Source organism: Cottoperca gobio, chromosome 4, assembly GCF_900634415.1.
Source record: "Cottoperca gobio chromosome 4, fCotGob3.1, whole genome shotgun sequence".
NCBI classification, from domain to species: Eukaryota; Metazoa; Chordata; class Actinopteri; order Perciformes; family Bovichtidae; genus Cottoperca; species Cottoperca gobio.
Window position 1 is genome coordinate 13342762 of NC_041358.1, and position 6745 is coordinate 13349506.

General features: G+C 39.1%; 1 non-coding gene across 1 annotated transcript; it reads left to right on the top strand.

The window, feature by feature from the left end:
* Nucleotides 1–3407: 3407 nt before the first annotated feature.
* On the top strand, nucleotides 3408–3478 carry trnag-ccc (transfer RNA glycine (anticodon CCC)). Its single transcript has one exon. It is a non-coding gene; the product is annotated as a tRNA-Gly (tRNA).
* The last annotated feature ends 3267 nt before the right edge of the window (nucleotides 3479–6745 follow it).

Here is a 6745-nt window from a genome sequence, read left to right on the forward strand (position 1 = left end):
AACTGCCTTTGTGGAAAAGTCCTGATTTGGATTAAAGGCGGCGGGTGTGTTGTGCATATTAGGCTCAAGGTCTCTTTCAACTCCACTGTGCAGAATCACTGTGGAGATCAGATGTGTGATTATGATCACTACCCCGTTTCCTGGTGATAAAGGTGTGAATGGATGTCTTTGCAGTATTCAAAGAGACTGCAGCAGCATTGTCCTGCATTAGTTTGACATTTTGGGAAATGCTTATTCAATTTCTTGCCAAGAGTCAGATGAGAGGATCACAAGTCTCATAGCCTGTAGTAAATGTGAAAGCTAAAGCTAGCATCATTAGCTTTTAACAGTATGTTGATTTGGGTTTGTTGTCTTTTTGTGCTCGTGGTTAAAAATTAATGAATGAATGTAAACAACAGGGTAGTGGTAACCACTACCCAGCATGCAATGCGCCATGACGTTGTTGCACATTCTGTAATTAACACATGTACACATTAACACATCTAATTTGTTTAATCCGTACAAAAAAAAATCACGTTACAACAACAGAGCCTATCGAGCTGTTTCCTCCTGCTTCCCGTCTTTATGCTAAGCTAAACTAATCAGCTGCTAGCTCTATAGCTTCTAAATTAAATGACATATTTTGAGATTGGTGTCTATTTTCTGTCCGAAGTTAACACAATCTGCTTACCAGCTCCTCTAATCACGTTCACTCAAATGTTCAAATGTTATGTCATGTTTGGTTAATCTGTGCAGAGAAAGGCTAGCTGTTTCCAGCCGTTATGCTATGCTAAGCTAACCACCTTGTGGCTGTAGCTTCATATTTCGCAAATAGATATGAGAATGGTACCAATCTTCTCATCTAACTCTCAGCAAGGAAACTATTAAGCGTATTTCCGTTGAAAATGTTGAGGTATTCCTTTAAACCATCAAACTCCTTATATGGGCTTTTTTGTGGGCTACTTCAGCAAATTCAACCAACATGTTCTCATTTTATAAACTGTAGGCTATAGATATATATTAGTACTGTTTTTACTGTTTACACCTGGGTTTAAAACTGGGTCTCATTTGAATGTCTAGGATTGACAGCAGGCTTTGAAAATCACAGATCTGTGTGTATAAGTTTGGTGTGCGCTTTATGTGGATGTTCTGATTAATATTTTATCTTTACCTGTGGGAAAACAGTATGTCACACGCAACATGGCATGTTTCAGTGCTCCTCTCTTCTATTTTTCACTTCCACCCATCTCCCTCTTCCTGTCCTCCTCCTCTGCTCCTTTCATCTGCTCTCCCCTCCTCTTTTGATATATTTTTTTTAAGGTCTGTGTCTGTTCTTGCATGTAACACACGCACTCATACTCAAAAATGCACACATATTCAAACACATAAAACAACATTTCTCATTATCGGTCCCAAACAGCAGGCGGCTTTGTGTTCACACACACACACACACATGCACACACGCACGCACGCACGCGCACACACACACACACGCACACACACACACACACACACACACACACACACACACACACACACACACACACACACACACAGATGTCAAACACAGCACTGCACAAAGCCACAGCCACAGTTTTGAATAGAGCCAGAAATAGCATTGGTTTGACTTGGAATCGGCTTAAGTCTTCAAAGAGAATTTTTTGATGTAGCAAAGAGAGTGAAAGAGTAAAAGAGGGAAGGGTGGGGGGGGGGGGGAAACTGAAGAGAGAACAGAGCAGATCTGGTTCTTATATCCAGCTGTAAAAAAAGGGGGGCAAAAAACTTCAAAGACCCACGTTGCCATGGTAACTGTATGCCCCGTGCTTAGACACACATACATGTAGCAAATGTATTCAGAAAAATTGGTGGCAGAGGAGCTGTGTTTGCATGTGTGTGGTGTGTGTGTGTGTGTGTGTGTGTGTGTGTGTGTGTGTGTGTGTGTGTGTGTGTGTGTGTGTGTGTGTGTGTGTGTGTGTGTGTGTGTGTGTGTGTGTGCAGACTTACTACCCTATTACTTTTATATTTTTACATCTTTACATCTTCCTCTTCTTCTGTTGCTCTCCATATAGAGATCACATTGATGTGTGTAGTGACTGCTGCAGCTAATTAAAACCCAATAGGGTTAGCAGCTAATGCTTCAGATACCCTGTGTGCAATGATTGGTTCAGTCTTATTCTTCATGTTTTTCTGTATTGATGTTTTGAAGCTTGGTCCCTGTAATTATGACATGCTATCACTTCATAGCCAGTGGGTCTAAATACCAGTTATAATCAGATCCATCTCCTAGTCTGTCTTTTCCTTTTTCGTGTTTGTGCAGACTGAGTTTTGCGAGTGTTGCTACTCTTTTATTGACTGTGAAATTGATTTTTTTAAGCACAAGCTAAACATTCATCCTCTCTGAGGTAAAGTACCAAGAGACAGAAGTTGTTGGATGGACAGGTTGAATTAATTTTTTATTTCTTTGATATGCTGTAATACGATTGTTTTCACATTTTTTGTTCGCATCGTTGCTTTGGCATGGCATTGTCTGTCTGTCTGTGAAATGGGCATCCCACCACTTTGGGCCACACTGAAATATATTAACAACTATTAGATGAATTGCCAATGAAATTTGGTACAGACAATCATATCAACCCTAAGTCAAAATACTTTGCTTTGAGACTGAAGAACTTTCCCATTCACAAATGTATGCAAATAATGCAATATCTATTTTAGCTTTGTATCATACGTAAGCTTTTGCATAATACAGAATTAAACAAACAATGCAAGAAATAATCTTCTGTAATAATATTTCTTCAAGCAGACCTTATAGTAATTGGACATTATGTTGAGATGAGGGATGTCATGTTTCCAGAAATGTGGTAGTTGATACCAGTACCAGTGAAATTCCACAATTCTCAATACTGTGATAAAAACAAAAACAAAACAATAAATCCAATGTACTTCAACATACACTCCTTTATTTCTGTTTGACACTTCCTTCAAACAACTGTAACCTTCAATTTCAGTTCTTCTCGCCAAATACAAACTTTTACAAGATTACATTTGAACACATCATGGTTACGTTATAATTGACCTTGTCCCAATAAACATTTTCACTGAATAGAGCTTGAATGCACCTTAATACAAATCAATAGCACCACCGATACCTGCTGCTAACAGCTTTCATCTAAAGTTAACTAGCTGTCCTGCTGATTTCAACACGGATTTGTTGTTAGGGAGCAGAGAAGAAAACGGACTGATGTGCTTTAGCGGAATCGACATTTACATTTCTTTCTCCCTTTCCTACTTTACCTTATCGCCGTTAGTTTCAAGTCCCCCGGTACCTACGATACTTATCGTACCTATGATAACCCACCTACGGTAAACTACTGTAAAATACCGTCACAGGTAAAATTTTATTCCATCGACGGTTCGCTTCTCAGAAGGCGCCGCTGGTGTAGTGGTATCATGCAAGATTCCCATTCTTGCGACCCGGGTTCGATTCCCGGGCGGCGCACTCGTTTTCTTTGCACTATTGGTATTTGTTTACAAACAACATTTGTACTCTATATAAACAAGTCATTGTTCATGCAGTCATATGTTATATATACACAGCTATATATTTTACATATAATTTTTTTTCTTTCTTGCATGTACAGTATAGTATACATATATATATACACACATATATATACAGTATATGTCTTGTATAGTTCTAAGTTTAGCTATATTTTAGCTATCTTTGTTTAGCTTTGTTGTTCTTGTTTTTAGCTATTTGTCTACTTCCGTCTTCCTGCAACTTGTTCTTGCGACTGTGGGCAAGTACAAGTACATTGAGAGCAACTTAAGACCAAAGTCAAATTCCTTGTATGTGTATACATTTTTGGCCAGTAAAGCTGATTCTTGTGTTAATAACCTCTACAGATGCATGTGTTTAGTCATGGATTATTTTTACATTTGTGAGAATAAATGTAAGTAGGTAAAGAGGCCCACTGAGACATATACACAGGGCCTGCAATGTCATGATACACACCTGTTTAAAGATCATGAAAAGCTCATTTTATTATTGTTATTATAAAGACCATTTGTAATAATGCTGTAGAGATCATATAGGTCAACAAACATTAAGTACAGCTGTGTCTCTGTGCCCGTCTGTGACCCCTGAACATTGTGAGCGTCTTTGCCTTTTTGTTTTCTGTTTTTGTTTTTTTCATCCTCTGTCTCGGTCCTTTTTTCATGGCTGTGTGATCGCAGGGGTCTGTCATGCATTAAAAAGAACTGGGTCTAGCTTGTTTGTCCCCGGAGCGTTTCCTGTCTGCAGATGGATGGATGCCCAGAGACTCTGAAGCTTAAGCTCTGATGCTGCCAGTGAGTTCAAGTCAGCTAGAAACTAGGAGGTTGTTTACATCTAAAATTATGTCTGTTTTTACCAAGCGATGATCACGGGGGTGATCACCGAGGCTCATCATCAAGAGAGGCTGAATGATGAGTATTAGAGGAGTAGTACCCAAAACATTTCCTCCGAGTAGTTTGAGGCTAGAGGTGGTTGGCTTAGTTTAGCTTAAAGACTGGAAGAAGTTGGGTGCCTTCGTACCAGCACATCTAAAGATTAATTAGTGAACTTTAGAGGTGCTGGCAGGCATATTTTTTTACTTTAAAGAGAACCTGCTTTCAGTCTTTTTGCTAAGCTAATTGGCTGCTGACATGACAGTGGTATCCATCTTTGAATAAGCATATTTCCTAAAATGTTGACCCAGTCTGGTATTAAAAGAAAGCCAAAAATGTACATCACATTTTTCAGTGCCTACCAACCTTATGTATCTACCTGTGTACCATAACAACTATGTTATGTCAGGGTTTTGTTCTGCCAGGAGGAGTGTTGCTGTAAAAGTCTAACAAGCCTCTATGTGTCACTATCAACCCCTGTGTTTACTGATTATTGCAGCGGTGAATTGTCATGCTCAGTCACTTGCATTTGGATTTGGCTTCATTTACACAACTGCAGTTGTAGCATTATCCACACGTTCACCAACAGGACACTATTCTTATATTAGAAGCTGTGTAACCTCACTGAATCCGGCTTCAAATGTAATCTCGACTTCCACAGGTAACAGGTAATATTAGATCCTAAGCCAAAGAATTTCCTGTTCACGGGTAATAAAAATCTCTCTGTCATAGCCGCCTTTGAAGCCAGATGTGAAACCCCAGACTTCCTGTTTTGCTTTGAACAGGACCTCCCTGCATCATTCCCCAAAATCTCATTTAATATATTCAAAATCCTGAATCCTGTACTAATCAGCCTCACTTTCTCCCCTTTATCTTCCCAAACCAGGTGGCTTTGTGAGTCTATGCTGTAATTAAAATAATGCAAATTGGGTAATCCTGTAAAACAAATCCTTCTTTCTCCGTTAATGAAGACCCCCTACCCGCTTTCTTGTGTAATAAAATATTTTGCTCTGAATAAACCAGCAGCGCTCTCTCCACAGAGACATGCAGTCAGACAGCCAGTCAGGATGAGTCATTTTACAGACAGATGCATTGCTCTGGCTGAGCAGCAGACTGAAAATGATTCAAGAGATAAAGTAAGAAAACAACGAGAGCAAGTCAAACTGGTGTCATGTTACTGCTTTACTAGATATCTAATGGATAGTAATGATAGTAATGGATACATCTGGAGATGTATTCAACATGTCTGTTGTCGCTTTTTTAGAAATCAAACATAAGCTTTTTAATGATCTAGTTGAGGTGTAGACATAAAATGAGCACTACTGCAATAGTCAAATAAAACTTTTCTGACTTATTCTTCATATCATAGTGTACAATTACATAGGCTTCTACGAAAAATCCAAGTTAAAATACCATCACTATGTTCAGTACTTTATCAAGTCCTTAAACAATGGAAATGAATGGAAATTCAGAATGCAAAACGAGCACATGTTGAGTGTTTTCTCAGACCCCTTTTCTCTGAACATGTCTGCATCAATACTGTGAACAGAAAACACCTGTGGTAACACCACACACACACACACACACACACACACACACACACACACACACACACACACACACACAGACAGACAAATAACAGGTGTGGAGCAGAGAGAGTTCAGCAGGCTTTATAAAAATCCTCCAAACTCATAAATACTGACCCCAGAGCTTTGATGAGGTCAGCTCAGCCTCTGTGGCTGAGGATAAATTGTCCATATCATTTTGAAAAGTTTTGTGGCATTTAGATTTTACTTTGAGTTATTTTAGTCTGCTTCAGATTATGTTAATTCATACACTCTTTATACAAGGATATTTATATATTTTCTACTGTGCAAATATTGCAACCAATTCAGGAAATGAGTTCCCTTCAAAAACAGTCACCATTTGTGTCAGAAAAAATGGTTTGCAAATAAACTACACTTTTCCCTGTGTTGAAGTGAAACAACACCGATGCCTTGAAAACAGGGGTTTTCTAGGGAACTGATAACGTATGTGGTGCACACACACACTCCATCTCACCACTCAACAAACATCCTTGTGTTCGTAAGTGTCTAAAAGAATCTGACGGCCATGCAAACATCTGAAGGCGTCTGCAGCCAAAGATACAGACAGACGACCCATTCAGGAGCGTAGCAAAGTCTGGAGTCAGGAACTCTTTTCCTGCTGCAGATCCCTGGTTTGCAAAGCGTTAGCCCACTGTATCAATCACACTTGTATTTCACAAGAAAAGCCATCCATATGAATAAAATCTTGAAATGACAATTAGAAACAGATGAAAATGTTGGTGAAATAATTG